The sequence below is a fragment of the Strigops habroptila genome, chromosome 10 (genome assembly GCF_004027225.2).
Source record: "Strigops habroptila isolate Jane chromosome 10, bStrHab1.2.pri, whole genome shotgun sequence".
In the NCBI taxonomy this organism is placed as follows: domain Eukaryota; kingdom Metazoa; phylum Chordata; class Aves; order Psittaciformes; family Psittacidae; genus Strigops; species Strigops habroptila.
In genome coordinates this window covers 26,867,018-26,883,953 of record NC_046359.1, presented here as the reverse complement: position 1 = coordinate 26,883,953, position 16,936 = coordinate 26,867,018, and positions in this window count along the sequence as shown.

Here is a 16,936-nt window from a genome sequence, read left to right as displayed (position 1 = left end):
AGCATGTATTTCTGATGTGGCTTCTCAAGTACTTTCAAGCTTAGGGTCTTGATAATGAAACATCAATGATATGTTTGTTTAGTGTATTAGTCAGATACCATCAGCTGAGAAAACAAGAATGAAAGAGGGTTCATATTTCAGCCAGCTTCCTGTGCCGCTTCTTGTGCTTCTAGTCCTTTGCACCCCGGAGCCTGGGCTTCTCCGACTTTGGTTGCTCATGCACTTGCAAAAACCAGTACTTTGCACTCACGTGTGTGCTTAATAACTGTACTCCTATATTGTACCAACAGTGTGCAAGGGATCTGATAAGTAGTTAGATAAGTGGGCCAGATATAGCTGTCATTAATCAGAGTGGGGAAAAAAAAAAAGGCAATAAGTCAGTTTGCTATAACTATTCACTCTCACTTGTGAACTCAAAATCCTACCTTTATTTCTTTTTTCCTTCTTTTTTCCCCTCTTGTTGCTGTTCCTAGACCATATGACTCTACAGCAGAGTATTTCAACAACCTCTTTCAAGTAATGCTTTCAGATTACAATTTTCCTAGAGAGGAAAGATGAAAATATATGGCGTGTCAAATCATATATTTTATCTGTCATCTAAACTGTACAATTTTGCAATATCCTTTTATATTTTATAATATTATCATTCGTTTTAGATACTGTGCCACATATTTTAGACACCTGCTGTCTGTGATGTATTATGCCAGATCGACTCATGCTGTAACAACTTCTTAGTTATTTTTACCATCTTGTAAAATGGTGAAACCTAACAGCCCTTGGCTGTTGCTTGACTTGCATCGTGTCACAAAAGCCATGGGAATAGACAAATAGACAAAAGGTCTTTTCCGTAACCATGTGGCTGGAAAGAGAAACAGGAGGTGACCTGAATTAGAAAGAGGTGGTACACCTGACACAATGTCATGTTCAGTTTCTCAGTTACTAGGTATCCCAAAACAGACCTCTTGTAGCTATTTTGCATCTTGTGCATCATCAGGCAGTTATCCTTTCTTGGGCTGATTCAGCACAATTTACTGGGAGCTTAATTTGGCCTGTAAATCCTCTCTCATTCGTTTGTGGGAACAGAGTGTAGGGAGAGATGCTCAAATGAAGCAGCTCTAGGACTTGTGCTAAGTGCTGGACTTGGTCCATGTGAAGCTGGGAAAGTCTGATTTGTGCAGTGGATTGCATTGAAAGCATGGTCACATGCTGTTCATGGTGGAAGCTGTGAATTGTACAGGGGATGCGGCAGAGTTGATTGGTGGTGTCTTAAGCCCACTCTGCCTAAGTGGTTGTGGTCTGGCAGAGTAGAAGGCAAAGGGGAATAGATGTGAAATGACATCTTATTGCCTTGCCTAGTGGTGGCCTTACTAGGAGCTGGAATAACCTACCACCTCCTAATTGTTCATCTCTGTTGGCTGGTAAGAAGGGCAGAGCTCTGGCATTGGATGAGACCCACCCAGACAAATGCATGGTGGTTGTACCTGTGCCCTGCAGTGAGGCATGAGACCAAGGGTTCCTCATGTTTATAACTCTGTTTACAGCCAGACAAATGATAAGGCCAGCCTGGCCTTTTGCATATTCATCAAGGTCTCCAGCTAACTTGACATATTCATGTCTTTTAAGATTAATTGCCACAGGGAGATGTAGACAGCTTGAGACACAATAAACAGCAATTTGGCCCTTCTCTAGGTAAATCTGAAATGCTTCTAAAGTCCTAAAGCTCAGTTTAAGTTTTGTTAATTTTGAAATGAGTTTCTTTCTAATTTCATCCAGTTGGAAATGTCAAGAAGAAAATGCAAGGTTAGGTATTTTTGACAGATGAAAGTTCAAGAAATACCCAGAATTTGTTGAAAGTGCAAGTGGCTGTAACATACCTGTAGCAACACTATGGCTTTGTGATACTTTATTGGAGTCCAATTATACCACTGAGGTGCTTGTCCATCTCAGGTTTAAATCTGGATATAATAGGTACAGATGATTCCGTTTTCCTGTTTCAAAACATTGCGTTAAACATTGCTGGGTAGATTCCAGCTATGGAGATAAAGGAGGCTGTAATTTTCTTCTTTTTTTTTTTTCTTTTTAGAAAATGGTAATGGGTGGAGATGTGATTTTAGGGGCCCACAGCAACACAGCCCTGGAGATAAGTTGCTAGGACTGCTGAAAGGGCAAGCACAGCTTAAGTTAAAATGGGATGAGCAGCTTCTGTCAGTCTGTTTCCATGCCTCAGACAAATCTCGGCCTCACTCTGAAATGCTTTGTAGTGGAATAAATAGCTCTCCTCCTAGGAAAGACCAAACAAACCACTTGGCTGTTCTATGTGAATGGACTGCAGATGTTAAGAGCCTTTACTAACATTTCAGTTCATCTGGACTGTTAGAGAATTCTGTTTCTCTTCCCCACTCCACTGGCCAACTGATGCAACACAGCTAACTCTGGACCCCATCCTTTCCTGTCCAAAAAGGAGAAAATATTTTCCCTTCCATGTGACACTTTGCAGACAGCTGCATTCTTCTTTGCAAGCTGCAAGTTCATACTTAGACTATTATTCAACCAGCTGAAAAATGAGAATTCAAATTGGAAGTGTTTAGTCGATTTCTAAATGTGTGCCCTGGAGGAGGTTCTCCATTTAGTGGAATCTGCTAGAAAGTAAAACAACAACTCAGACTCTATATAGTCTCTGTGGGCAGGTGGGCTTTAGACAGCATGAAGATTAAACTGCAACACCTAATGTCATGATGCTTTTTTATTATATCCAAAGTAGCTTTTTGAACCAGCTCCAGAATTTTACTTTCAAAGAAAATATAGCTAAATTTAAAATTAAAATAGATGAAGTTAAGTGCATCTGGGGAACAAGTACCCGTACGCATCTATTCTTCTGATATAGATTTTTTCATGCTGTTTAGGCTGGCTAAATGAAAGAGCGTGCAAATATCTCCATCGATGTACACACTATAGATATATAATGCATGGGGGGGGAGTGAAAAAGTGCTTGAATAGATGAATTCCTGAAATAAAAATAAAGCTTTCAGCATGTGAATAAGATACTGGTACCAGGAAAGGGCTAGAATAGCAGAACATTACTGGCTACCTTGTATGAAGATGGACATTTTATGGTCTGAAGTAAGTTCATAGACTTTATAGCTGATGTTCGTAAAACTGGAGAATGAGCATGTCATTATAATCACTTCATCACAGGACCAGTGGCACTTTAAGGGAGGTGTAATGACATAGCATTATTGTTCTTCCCATGGGCTCTGAGGCTGGAGATGGAAGTGGTGGGGTAAAGGGCTCTTGCACAGTAAAAAATGATAACAATTTATGAAATGGCTCAAATGCAGCTGTTATGTTGTCACTGCTCAGGGAGTTTGCACACCCCAGACTACTGTGCTTGGTTGCTGAGGGGATGTATTTGGTTCCTGAAGGACTGCACTCCATGGAAGAGACCCATGCTGGAGCAGTTAATAAAAAAACCCTGCAGCCTGTGGGAAGGACCCATGTTGGAGAAGTTTGTGTCTCCCATGGGAGGGACCCCACACTGGAGCAGGGGAAGTGTGGGAAGAGTCATCCCCTGCGGAGAAAGGAGTGGCAAAGGCAGTGCGTGATGGATGAGAGGTGGGGGGTAGGTGTTTCAAGATGGGTTTGTTTTTTCTTCTCACCACCCTCCTTTGAATTAATTGGTAATGAATTAAATTAATTTCCCCAAGTTGAATCTATTTTGTCCATGACAGTAATTTTTGCCCATGACCCACAAACCTTTCATTGTATTTTCTCTGCTGTGTCCAGCTGAGGAGGGCAGTGATAGAGTGGCTTTGGTGGGCACCTGACATCCAGCCAGGGTCAACCCACCGCAGGGGAACTACAGGTGGTGGGAACAGCCAGTGTGCGTGGGTAAATGGTGCCCTGTGGGGAAGGCTATGGTATGGAGGGCAGGGAGATGAGCCCATAGCTGTTTGCGGAGTCCTTGTACTTGTTTCCCTCCTTGGTTATCCTTTCCAATATAGCGCTGTTTTGGGGTATGCTCTGATCAGATGGCTTCATTATGATTTATTTTTTTTTCCAATTGCTTTTTGAAACTTGTAATCACAGGAAACTAGCTGAGTTTTATGTTTCAACACAAGCTGAGGCAAGATATTAATTTGACAGCTGGGCTCTGCCTCTGTTGATTTTAATTTCCAAATGTAAGTGCTGCACTTTGGGGCAGGGTACAGTGCACAGATGCTGAACCTTTGATAACATGCAAAACTGCTCAGCTTTGACTGTGAAATGACAGTTGACACCCTTGTCCTCATGATAATAACTCAGACCCTGCAAACAAACAACCTTGAATTCTGGGTCTAGATGAATTTAGTTTTGTGTATCCAAACATTTGCCATGCCAGACTGGGATCCATGACAGTTTTTCATCTGTTTGGAGTTCCATACTGGAAATAGGCAAAAGAAAATCTTGCTGTGTCTCAAAAGATGGTGAAAGCCCAGGTCTTGGACTAATTTCTGCTCTAAGGTTTTCAGCAGTTTCAAGTCACCTCTCCCTTATGCCAGCAAAATTTAGGCGTTTAACTTTCCTGTGTGATCTGAGGGAAAAGATGGACATATCTCAGAGGGTCTGCAGCACGTCTGACTAAGACTCCCCCTCATCTGGTCCACAACAGAAACTTCCTCTCAGCATTGATTTCTTTGCTCCAAACTGCCTTTGGCTGCTCAGTTCCAGCCCTACTTAAACAGGCAGGCTGTTGAATATGATTCAACTTCTATGTGGAAAATAACAGTCCTCATGGGCTTATTTTCCTCTCCCTTGTGGTAGTGAGGTATAATTCTGCTGAAATCTGCCTGGTTACACTGAAATGACCAGCCCATTCCTCCAATGCAAATCAGGACATTTTCACTGTATGGGAAGGGTTAAAAAGGAACTAGAAGTGTTGTTCAGATATGTGGCATTATGTGGACATGTACCCATTGGCCTTGAAAATCTGGGATGTAGGCAGCTGTCTGTGGTGGTTTTGCCTTACCCATTCTCTCAAAAGCAGTGATCTGGCTGTATGCTCTCCAGGTATTTCCCTGCATGAATGCAGTCTCCATCTGTTCAGTGATATTAGCTCTCTAAGACTTTGCTGCTTCTGGGGCAGCATAAGAGGAGCTGACTCAAGCATCATTGTGGTCACTCATTTGAGTAAGTACTGCTCATGTGAGCAAAAGTAATAGAATTTGTCCCTAATTCTTTAAGAAGGACCTTGCTGTGAATTACAACCAAAAGCGGACCTAAGAGCTGAAATCTGGAGATAAATAATTTCAGCTTTTCTCATAGGCTGTGTTTTACTGGATCATTCCTCCAGTATCCCTAGTTTCAGCTTTTGCTAATGCATGTGCCTAGCAGCAGCACACAAATTTATAGCCATCCTTTTTATATGGCTGTCTGTCATCATGGAAGATAGCTTGTAGGACCTTTGTCCTGATCTGTTCTTGTTACAGTAAACACTATTAAAGGATGCCAGACTAGAAGATGTTGTAATTTACACAAATGCTAGGAAGATTTAAAAAAATAAGACCATTGTATGAACCCTCTCTACCACAATTGATGTGGCAATTGCATGCTGTATTAGAAGAAAAGAAGAAAAAGTCTGCAGAGCTGTACCAAGGAAACCTGAATATACAAGTTTCCAAACAACAATTAAGAAGACAAAAAAAAAAAAAAAATCAAGAGCTAGTGCTTTCCCAGCTGCCAAATGCTAAATACTATCCAGGGGTTATTGACTATTTGATTAGAATGAAATGGAGCTGAAATGCAATTGATTCAGGAACAAACAATGCATTTATTTAGGGTGATGGTTACAGAAAGCGTAAGTGGTAGAAGAGTCCCTAGTCAATTTATCAGGGTTTCTACAACAGTTGCTCATATATATTCAGCATCTTCTCTCGGAATACACCTTCTCTCTGCTCTGTACAAAAATGCAGCTTCCTACTCAATCTCTCTGAAAATGAAAAAGGCCCTTTATACGTTGCGAAGTCACTCATCTTATATCCAGCAAGGGCTCTACATAGAGCAAGGAAAATAACATTAGTCTAAAGCTAACTTGGCTTATTTTCTCTGTATCTCTTGGACTAAGAGGCTAAGGCAGCTTTTTCTTGCTCTGAACATTCAGTTTACTTGTCCTCACTTATTTGTCTTTTCTTCCTTGTAAACAATCTAAAAGAATAGAGGAATTTAAGTGTCCATGCAAGGGTCCACCTCTGCCTTGCAACTCCTGTTCCCTGTCTGGAAGAAAGTTTTTTGTTGGTTTTTTTTTTTTTTTTTTTTGTATTTTTTTTTCTAGAGTTTATCTATGTAAGACTTGAGCATGCTCTTTGCCCGGTTCCAAGTTAGATTATGACTTTCATGGCCTCCTTATGCTGCTCTTAACCCTCGTGCTAACACCCTGGACTCTTGCAGCTAAGGGAGAACCAAGTCAGCTTGCAGTTCTCACAGGAAATTAATTTCACCAAAGCATGTTTTCAACTACGTTAGCCCTGTCATGTAGCTGGCTGTGTGGCCAAAGAAGTGCTCACGCCAGAGCAAAGGCTGTGTAGGGGCAGGAACCACAGGCCTACCTTTTTCAGCAGCAGTGTCTGGATTGTGCCATTTTAAGTAACTACAGGTTTAAGACTTCCACTGCTGCATGATTTTCCTGATACACATGCAGTCTCTAAGTGGTGTAGGTGTATTGAGCTTCATTTAGTAATGACAGATCCTATTGCCCTATATTTCCTTAAATGGTTTTAGCAGAAGCAGGTCTCCTGCTTTAAGCTTTGCATCTATCAAGCTGTAATTGGACAGTTAAAGAAGACAAAGGTCTTTTGGCAAGGTATTTCTCAGCTTTACACAGCCATTTGTATGTTTATTTTTAAATTGATTGATATTCTCATCTGCTGGCCCATAAGCTCTTGGGCTTAGTTTATGCTAATGACTGACAAGTTTTGCAATTCATCAAGAGCTAAGAACAGACTGTATTTGGTGAAGAGTTCTGCTAGCAATCTGTATTACCCTCTTCCCGGTCTGTTTTCTTTCGGGCAGGGAAGAATTGGAGAAATTATGCTTAAAATCTCAGCAAATCCCAGTAATTTAGAAACAGCTCTGCGCTACCATTGTTAGTATTTTCTTCTGGAAAAACAAAATAGAAAAAAAAAAAAGGTTGTTTTTACCTCGTATAACTTGACCTGTTGGCTTGTGGTTTGAGTGAAAAATAGGAATCTTATGAACGGTAACAAGACCTAACTTTGGTTGTAAAAAAAAAAAAATAAAAAAAATGCAGGGGGACAAAAACGCACACAGTTCTGATAAGACATTAGAAAACTGGATCATAGCAGACAACCAGCTGAGTGATTAGCTGGTGAGATACAAAGCAAATGTAAGATATCTGTAGGTAGTGGAATCATAAGCAGAAGTGATGCCTTGGTTTTATTACCTTTTGTGGCATTAAGGAGGTTAAGATAAATTTAGAGGGTGACCTGCATGTGACAGTAAAGGATTATTTCAATCTGACATAGGGAGGTGTATGGATATTTGCTACCTAAAAGATAAAATTAATCAAACTACAAACTGTTTTGGGGGTTTTTATTTTGCAGAGAGGTTAATTAACCGCTAGAAGAATTTATACAATTTTGTGATGTAATCAGTACCTCTTGAAGTCTTTACATGAAAAGCTTTCTAAAACATATGTTATTAAATAAGATTTATAAGCTCTGTAGAACAACCACTTGATGAAATTTTACAGCTTGCATAAGTCATACTACAGGATCATAAAGGTGGCTTTCTGCCTTTAAGCTTGGGCTGTGAAACTGGAGTCATAGGGACTGAATGAACTGATTTCATTTAGTCCAAAATGTTCCCAGAACCTTCTCCAGTTAGAAATTGTCTTAAATGGAGTCTCGCCATTGAATGGAACAGAAAGAAATGCTTATTTCTGGGGCTTTTTAGGAGGATGACAAGGAATTATAAACCTTTTAGGAAAAGAAGCATAGATCTCAGGGTCTTCCAGCCCTCAATCTTCATTCATGTGCCTCCACCTTGTCCTGTGGTGGGATTTTCTGTTAAATGCTGACAAATGTGCCCATGGGAGAGCAAGCTGATTACCCCTTTGATAAATTGATTGATAAACACCTTGGAGTTCTTAAACAGTCTGTGTTATAAGCTCCTCCTTTCCAAGTTTCTCTCTTGGTTTTGCATTGTGTATTGCAAGAAGAGGCAAATTTGGATTCAGGCTAAGCTCCATGAGCAGCATGCTGTGAGACCCCAGAGAGGTCTGAGGCTTTGCCTTGGAGAAGGAGGATGTAAAGGGGTTGTGCAGTCATGCTCAGAAAATATCATATCGGGTTGAAAAAGCACAAGGGAGACCAAAAGGGAGGGGTCCCTCTTCTGTCTCTGCTTTGTGACTGTGCATGCCAGAAGCATGTGCTGATGGTTCCAGTGAGACATGACCTATCACACTTTCCTTTACGTAGATCATCTTGAGCTTGTTTCAAGAACAGGAATTTATGTTATCCTGAGACAAATCCAGTAATTAATAAACTTTTTGCCCTGAGAGAATAGGTACAGTAAAGGACTTTTAGGAAACTGAAGTCAGTATAATTGGCCCTTAAAATGGTATATCAGGCATTTTGTGCCTTATGAAGGCCTCCTCTACTTATGAAGCAGCTTAAAAAATGTTTCCTTGTAAATGAGAATGTTATTTTTAACAAGAAAAACTTCTGGTACCATGCAGAAACTTCTTGAGCATTTTTCTCTCTGAAGGACTTTACTGGTTAAAAATGAAAAGAAAAAGGAGCTTTTCCAGATATTTTTTTTTTTTTGGGGGGGGGTAGTCACTTTTGATTCCAAGTATTTAATGTTTCTGTTTTGTGTGCTTTTCATCCATGCCTAATATCAGAAAGGATTTCTATGACATGGTTGCTATGGTAAAAGCAGACCTGTGTCCCATCACACAAACCTTGAACCACAATTAACTCTTTAATCTACTGAAGCAAAAAAAGGTATGAATGTGTGTTAACACCTTCAGAACCAGCAGCTTTTGATCCTAATGGTGCCAGGCAGAGATTTTCCCTTTCATTAGGCAGATTTAGAGCTGCCTGTTCAGTGCACATCAGGTGGGCCAGATGGATACTGACAATGGTTTTCAGGCCATCTTGCTGAACTTACAAAATTCATGTATTTGGGGACCAGAACGAGATCTGGCTGTCAGATTTAACAAAGGTTTATACAGTTTAAATGAAGAAAAAATGATGGCTTATGTTTGAGTGATTGCTTTTCTCAAGAAATATGTCCAATCTATTTTCTAAGACTTCAAAAGTTGAAGGAATCATTGTGTTCCCTTAGAAGAAAAACTAGCGAGTGACTATTATGCTGTTAAATTAACCTGACATCTAAAGGAATGAAGGCAGAATGTTTTTCTTACTGCAGTTTTTCATCTGTGGTTTTTGGGGCTTCTGGTATGTAGACTTGTTACCTAAAAAACCCAACAGCTTTCTCTCACTGTCCTTTCTTGGTCCCCTTTTCTGTATGCAAACTTGCAAGGAATATCAGCACAGTGCGAGCAAACTGGGACTTTGTTGCAGCGGATGGCTTTCCACTGTGCAAAAAGACATGGTGTCTGTCCTTGGGTGCTTATACATCAGGGACAGTAATCTATCTTGGTGAACAAAATAAATCACTGTTGTCAGTTCCAGCATCAAGATGCTGACAGCTGATTTTGTTGTTGTTGGGGTTTGTTTTCTTTCATTTGGTTTTAATATGCATATTGAACTTATTTAAGAAAAAACAACTAATAATCTAAGGAGAATCATTTATGCTAAGTTTTCAGATGTTATACATCAACACAGCATCCCTGACTGCAATAAGTGGAATTTCAGTAAGCTAAAGATTTCACCTCTCTCCTCTTTGAGAAGGTAACACCTTTTGAGAACGGTAAGAATAATGCTTCTCAAAATACCTTATTTAAAATTAGTGTAAATTCACATGAGAAGCTGTGTGAGTGCCCATGAGTGACCAGATATTTTGCATGGGTTTAGTCCTCTATATTAAAGCAATAGATTCTCCCGGTGTATAGTTGAATTTCTTAGTTTAGGAGATGCTTATCTATCTTTATACATTTCATCATCTTTGAAAAGAACACTGATCTTGAATTGCGTAAAAATTGCAGCCTCCACTGGTGATATCTTGCTTCATGTTCCACCCTTTGAAATGGAATTAATTGTTTAGCATTGTAGTCTCTAAAATAGTGCTTTGAATTCCTTCACTGATTATTGATTTTTTTTTTTTTTTTTTTTTTTTTTATCTCTCCATATCAGTCCTCCAGCTTTATTGCTTTTTTACACTGCTTTACTCTATTCCTGCTTGTGGAACTGTGCTTCATGTGCATTGAAAGAACTCCACTCTAGCTGCTTATTTCTGTGTTTGATTAGTAATTAATGCTGGGCAAGGTTTTTCACTGCTTAACTGCAAATCCTGTTGAACAGTCTGCAGCTGAAAGATCAGCTGAAATAACTGGTCTTAAACTGTATTTGCCAAAGAGTGAAGAACTAGGGCAGGGAGAAGGGGGAAGGTGAGGCATAATACAAGTCCTGTAAGGAACAGGTAGAAACAGGGCAGAGAAGACAGCATGAAAATCAAACATAGGTGAAGAGTGGTACAGTAGGAATTAATTCTCCAACTATCTTTTTCTTTTAAGTGGAAAAGGCTCTAGGGACTTTGAAACAGGGGCGGTGCCTCTGAGTGAGTCCAGCCAGTTGTGGGTCCTCAAGGTCTATTTGCCTGGAGTGACGGATGAATATTTTCAGGTGAGGGAACCAAGGTGCAGAAAAGTATTATGTTTGTCTTTATTAGGCCCTGTGTAGTGAGCAGGGGCTCAAGAAGTGAGAGAGACAGTGACCATGAGTATGCTTAAGCCATCCATGTATGTAAGTGCAGGAAATATGCTGGGGATTCTTATTAATAATATTTGTTGGCACTTTTTTAGCAAGGAATGCTTGTGTGCTGGACATGCAGACTGTCCAGATTGTTTCGTCACTAATACATGTCCTGATAGTTTTGGCTTGTGTCAACTTGCGATCTCCGTGATAATGCTCAGGTACAGGCTGTACCAAGTGCCATTTCAACAGTGTGGTCACAATGCTGTCAGTTTTGGATCCTTTCCCCCTCTGCAAACCTCCAATCTTAGCAGGCTCTCTGCCTTCAGACCCCTGCAAATGCCCTCATGTCACCACCTGGTCATGTAAAAAATACCCCTTAGTTTCTGTTACAAGAAATATCTTTATATTTGATTCTTCTGGTGGGCTGCAACACTGTTTCAGATTCTCTTCAATTGAAAGGAAAAATAAATTAAGCAGTAATTGTGTCTTGTGGATCCCATGTGGTGCTCTGTGGCCCTAGAAGACCCAAGGCCCAGTGTCACGAAATGGGGGTACATGGACATAGCCAGTCTATGTTATTTGGCCACAAGATTGATTTATTTAGCAGTATGGATATAATCATTGCCTCTAAACTGTGGTCCAATCCCAAATACAGATGGGAGATTAACTTCCTTTTCTTCTGATTGATTGTAATATATGAGGGCTGGGTTGTGCTGATATTTTATCTCCTGATTATTCCTGACAATGCAGAAGAAAGATTAGTCTAAGTTATTTCAGAAACACCACAGTGGTTGCATGCCTCCATAAGCTCAGAGATGAAGGGAACTCTTGTATGCACACGCTTGTATACATGCAACCATATTCTCTCCAGCTGTATGCAGTGTTATTCCAATGTACCTCTGGGTCTAGGCTTGACAGTCAGGAGCTTGCTAAAAAGCCTGTAATAATAAAAGTGTCAGCTTGTGACTGAAAACATCTGTGTCATGCTATTGCTAGAAGACCAAGGCTGGTGTAGCCATATAGAAAGCAAAGATTCAATGGAGCAATTGAAGGAAAGCAGTCCAGCAAAACATCATAGGAATTCCTTCACTTAGGAAAGAGACCTTGCTTTTTCTCTCTCTCCATTTCCCACCACCCGCCTTTACATTTTCAGTCATCGAAATCATGACAGGTACCCTTAGAACCCTTGCACAAGACCCTTAGTTGTGCAAGAGGAAAATAACTTTGGGGAAGAAAGTTATTTCAGGAGCACTATAAATGAGCCTACTCTAAGGCAGTAACAGATGCACCACCACACTTCATACTGCCAACTGTACACTTTGGTGAAAGGCCTGTTAGCTAACACTGGTGGATGAACAGAAGGCCTATCTCATTAGGCTTGGACTTGGGGAAGAGTTAGAGGATGTTATTAAATAACTGAAGCAAAAAAAGGGTCTAGAACAAAGGCCTGAGAACAGATGGGGATTTCATAACAGAAGGAGGAGGAGGATGATATGAAGAAAACCTGCTTGATACTTTAATACCAGTTGCAGCAATGCAGGAGAAAACTGAGAGCTGAGAAATTTGTTCACCACAAGATGGCAAACAGTCACAGTTGCAAGACATATCTCTGCTGGAGATGGCTGCCCTAGCATGTACCCTGCTTCTCGTCACAGGCTAATTATGGATTGTTCCCATAAAGCAATTAGGATAGCCAAACACTGAGGGGTTTGGTAGTATTGATGCAGTATGAGGCTCACTGAACAGCCCAATAAATGAGTCATTATCAAGCAAGGGCTTAGTCCAAAAGCACTGAAACCAGGGAAGTCACTGTTGCTGACATCAAATTCAATGGGCTTTTGATCAGCTCCTCAGTGGCTTGGCAAAGCATGTTAAGCAGTCACTGTGCTGCTGGAGGAGTTTCAAGTAAGGCATGCATTTTGGCTAAGGGTCCCATTAGCCTGAAAATTGACTGTTAGCTCCACTTACCAGAAAGGTTTTATTTGACTTGCAATCCATGACGTTTTGCAGCAAAAGATGCCCAGGGCAATGGATGGTGGGTCCATCACTGCTGCTTGAGGAAGTGGAGCTGCTCTGCTACATGTGTACCAGTGCCCCTACCGTTGGTTTGCAAAAAAAAAAATCTGTACCTTGGATGGACAAATTTCAGCCCAAATGTACACAGAAACTGATGTGCAGTTACCAGGTCTGTGTATACGTACAGCAGGGAGCAACAAGTTTGCTGTTGTGTCGAGAAATGTGTTAAAATACATGCAAAGCAAGCAAAATGAGCTGTCTTCTCCCCATGCTCTGAAAATCCCTATTACAAGATTTACAGAATTAATCAAAAAGTGCAGCCTGACATGAGCTACATTGAGGAAATTATGATTCTCAGGTGATGATTAAATACCTTGCACTTCAATAATAATAAATTAAAACCCCACAAACATTGTCCTAACTCTCTGCTATTAGCAGGTGCAGAGCACAGCTGCACATTTAGATCTCCAGCAAACTACTCTCTGCCTTAAATGAACTTACCATCTGCCCAATGTTTTTTGCCTGACCACTAAATCAGGCACTAATGGCCATCTACAGTTCACACTATAGAATAGATCTTCCCGGCTGCCACCAGCAATGGGATATCTTCTGTTCTGTAATGCTAGGTAACTGAGATGTTCAGATTGTTACTTAGCCAAGAAACCACCTCCATGTATGCTGACCAAGCAGCGATCTGTCTTGGGAGGACAAAGTGGTTTTAATCTTGTTTTTCTCCAGCTTGGAGTTTTACTATCCAGAGAGTAGCAGCAGACAGCTTTTATCCCACTGGTGTGGCCATACTTTGAAACAGGGTTTGGAAGGAGGCCAGGTCTCAGAATAGAAGGGTGAGTGTAAGACAGTGACAAAAGAATGAACCAGCTCAGGGATCCTCCAGAGCCACTGCCTCACCATGGGATTATTAACACAAAACCATTGGGCATCTTGTCAGGTTAGGAGGTCTTTTGCTTTCAAATGCTGAGAAAAAGCCTCTGAGGTAAACAAATGCTCACTGTTTGGAATACTACAAGCAGTTAAATATTTTATGAAGGCTTCTGCTTGACAAGCTTTTTCTCGCAGACCTGTGTGGTGGCGGTGGTGGTGTCCATCTCTGAAGGAATGATCGATCTGCAAACAAGGGCTAATTTTTCTCTGCTGCAATTGGGGGAATGTTAAACCTACACTGCTGATAATAAGGTTTGAGTGCAACAGGAGAGGCAAGATGTCAATAGCATTACAATAACAGTGAGGCACTGCAGCAAGCACAGCTTTTTGTCTGATAAAGTGCAGTTTCCTGGGAGAAGTTGGAGGCTCTGAAATAAGCATGGTATGAGATTGCCACTGCTGATTGTCAATTTATTAAGTCCACATAGCTTGCTGGAGACCGTAACTGTTCCTTGCAAAGCAGAATTTACACTTTAGTGCATATTACTAAAATATACAACTTATATTTAGATGGCATCCTTCATCTTGAAGGGACCCTAAGCTCTTTGCAGATTGTCTGTAATGGAATCACTCAGCCATCAGCCATCATATGTCAGATGACATATCGTCATCCGTGGGACATAATGGAGCAACAAAACTGTTATAGGGAGAAAAGAACAACTTATATTGAAAGCACATGGGAGTTCAGGGGGCTAGAAGGTAATTATGCCAAAATAAAGATGGTTGCAGACAGAGCTGCAAAGAATAGTTAATGCTTTGGGAATAGGAAACCAGAGTCCTGGCCACAGCTTGCTGTGCTTTTTGCTGAGGCAGGAGAAAAACAGTAGGGAATGCACCACTAACCCCATCTGGTAGGAGCTTTCACCTTGTTAATCCTCCAGGCCAAAGCCTATAGCACCTCTGGGGTTTGTTGTATTGAGTGTGCAGTAGTCAGCCAAAATGCCTATTATTAGTAAAGGAGAGAAAGAAGCCTTTCCCAGGCGCAGCCGGGTGGCTTTTTGTAGTGAGGCAGCAGCCCACATTCAAGGACATCCCTGCAGCCCTCGGAGGTTGGTGTGACCAGTGCTGCTCTCCTGGTGCAAGCTGAAAGTGGGAGGGCATGGCCTCCAGGATGCCACCATGTCCCCCAGCCCTGGCCAGTAGCACGTCACGCAGCAGAGTGCTTTGCCATCTGCTGTGCTAATTTCAGCCCCCTGAAATGAGGCTGATAATGCAAGTGGTGACCTTAAACATGAGAGGGCAAGGCTGGGCAGGAATGCTGTTTGAGTTTCTGAACCCTGGAAATGACACCCAGGGCAGCCCAAATTACTCTTATCTGTATCCTTAAGACAAGGTATATTTTGTAACAGCAAACTAAAATTAGATTGTTTTGGGCAAAATGACTGTAACAGCATAGCTTGCTCCTACTGCTCAAACTTCACCAGACCCAGTCTGTTACTCATTTCACAAATGCTGAGAGTGCAGAGTGCAGGAGCAAGGGTTTGTCCTTATATGTTTGAAGTACCTTGTCCTCAGGTTTCAGAGGCAGATGGTGCCAGTCTGAAGTTTAGTCTATCTTTAGCAGTAGAATTTTCAGCTTTTGAGGAAAAAAAGAGGCAGTCTGAATGAACAGGATTTCTGTGGTTTTTGAGTCTTGACAGTTGCTAGAGAATCAGATGGATGCTTGGTGACGTTTTTTGCTAGGATTTTTTTATTCACAACCAAGTATATTTATTTTAAAGCAGGGTTTTGCTCATTTGTTCTATTTAATTTTTGCTCTATCAGTAGAAACACATGCTTCTCCCTTCTGAAAGTAAAATGCTTGATACTTGTTTTGACACTTTAAAAATTAAACTTTCTGATATTTGCATTTAGAATGACTGTTCATATTCTCTTCTACATTTTACCTTAAATGTTTAAAATGGTCTCCAAAAACAAATTAAAACATTGACTTGGTTCTTCCTTTAATGAGTTTCTTAGATCAACTTTTCCATTCAAAGGGAAAATGAGTGTCTGTCTCAGACTTAGCAAGGCAATTTCCCTGATGTTTTGGGACTTAGAGAAAACAGGAAAAACAAAAATCTGCACAACAGTGTCAGAAATCAAAATCGTGACTAGATGGCATATGCAGTTTTCTGCATATTTCCATCACAGATTTTTGCAGTACTGTGAGTCCATGACACCAAGTGAACATCCCAACTGTGAAGCCTTAAGCTAACTGTAATAAAAATTAATCTGAGTGGAAGAAAGTCTCCCATGTCCATGCTCCTGACTAGCTTCTCATATAATGCACCTCTTGTCTATGCTTATTTGGGAAGGATAATGCTGTGGTTCATCAAAAACTGCGTTCCCTTCTTGCTATCCCCCAGAAATGCAACATGCTGAAATAGGAGGAAGAAAAGTTTATCCTGGCTAAAAGCATAAATTATTTATCACTTTATCACTTCAGGCTTTACCCTCAGTAGTTAATTTTGCTGTGGTTATGTGCCATATTTGGGCTTTGTCTCTTGATAATGCTAGCATTCTCCAGCATTGTTTTTGCTGCCAGCATTTGTTTTAGGGGCAAGATACTTCCAAATCCATAGAAATACAGCTGCAACATGCAGTTTGTGGATATACAGCCCTTGAATGTGGAAAGAATGTAAATTTATGTTTATGCCTTATTGTTCTTGTTTGAATTTACAGATAGAATAAAAAAAGATCACATATTTCATCAATTCTGCTTTGCCTTGGGCTGGAGAAGGAAAGGGACCCCACAGTATTGTTTTCAGTGTTTGGTTCATTCTGTTTTTAAGGATCCTAGTAATGGGTCTTCCATTAATCTTCCAAAGAACCAATTCCAACACAGACTTTTTTTGTGGGCTGCTTGCACTGCAAGAGACTGTGACCCTGCAGATGAGCTCCCCTAAATAACACCAGCCACCTGAGCTATTGCTGCTCACAGTTAGAAAACATGCACAGATGTTCAACTTCAGATTCCCTGTGCTCATTCCTAAACAAGCACTTGAAACAATTCCTGCCTCCTTTGGTGCTTCTTCTTAGCCTCCTCCCACTATTTATCGTTAGATGGCAATGCTGTGTGCTGAAGCACCGCTGGAGTGGATCCCTGAGGTATACTGGGAGAG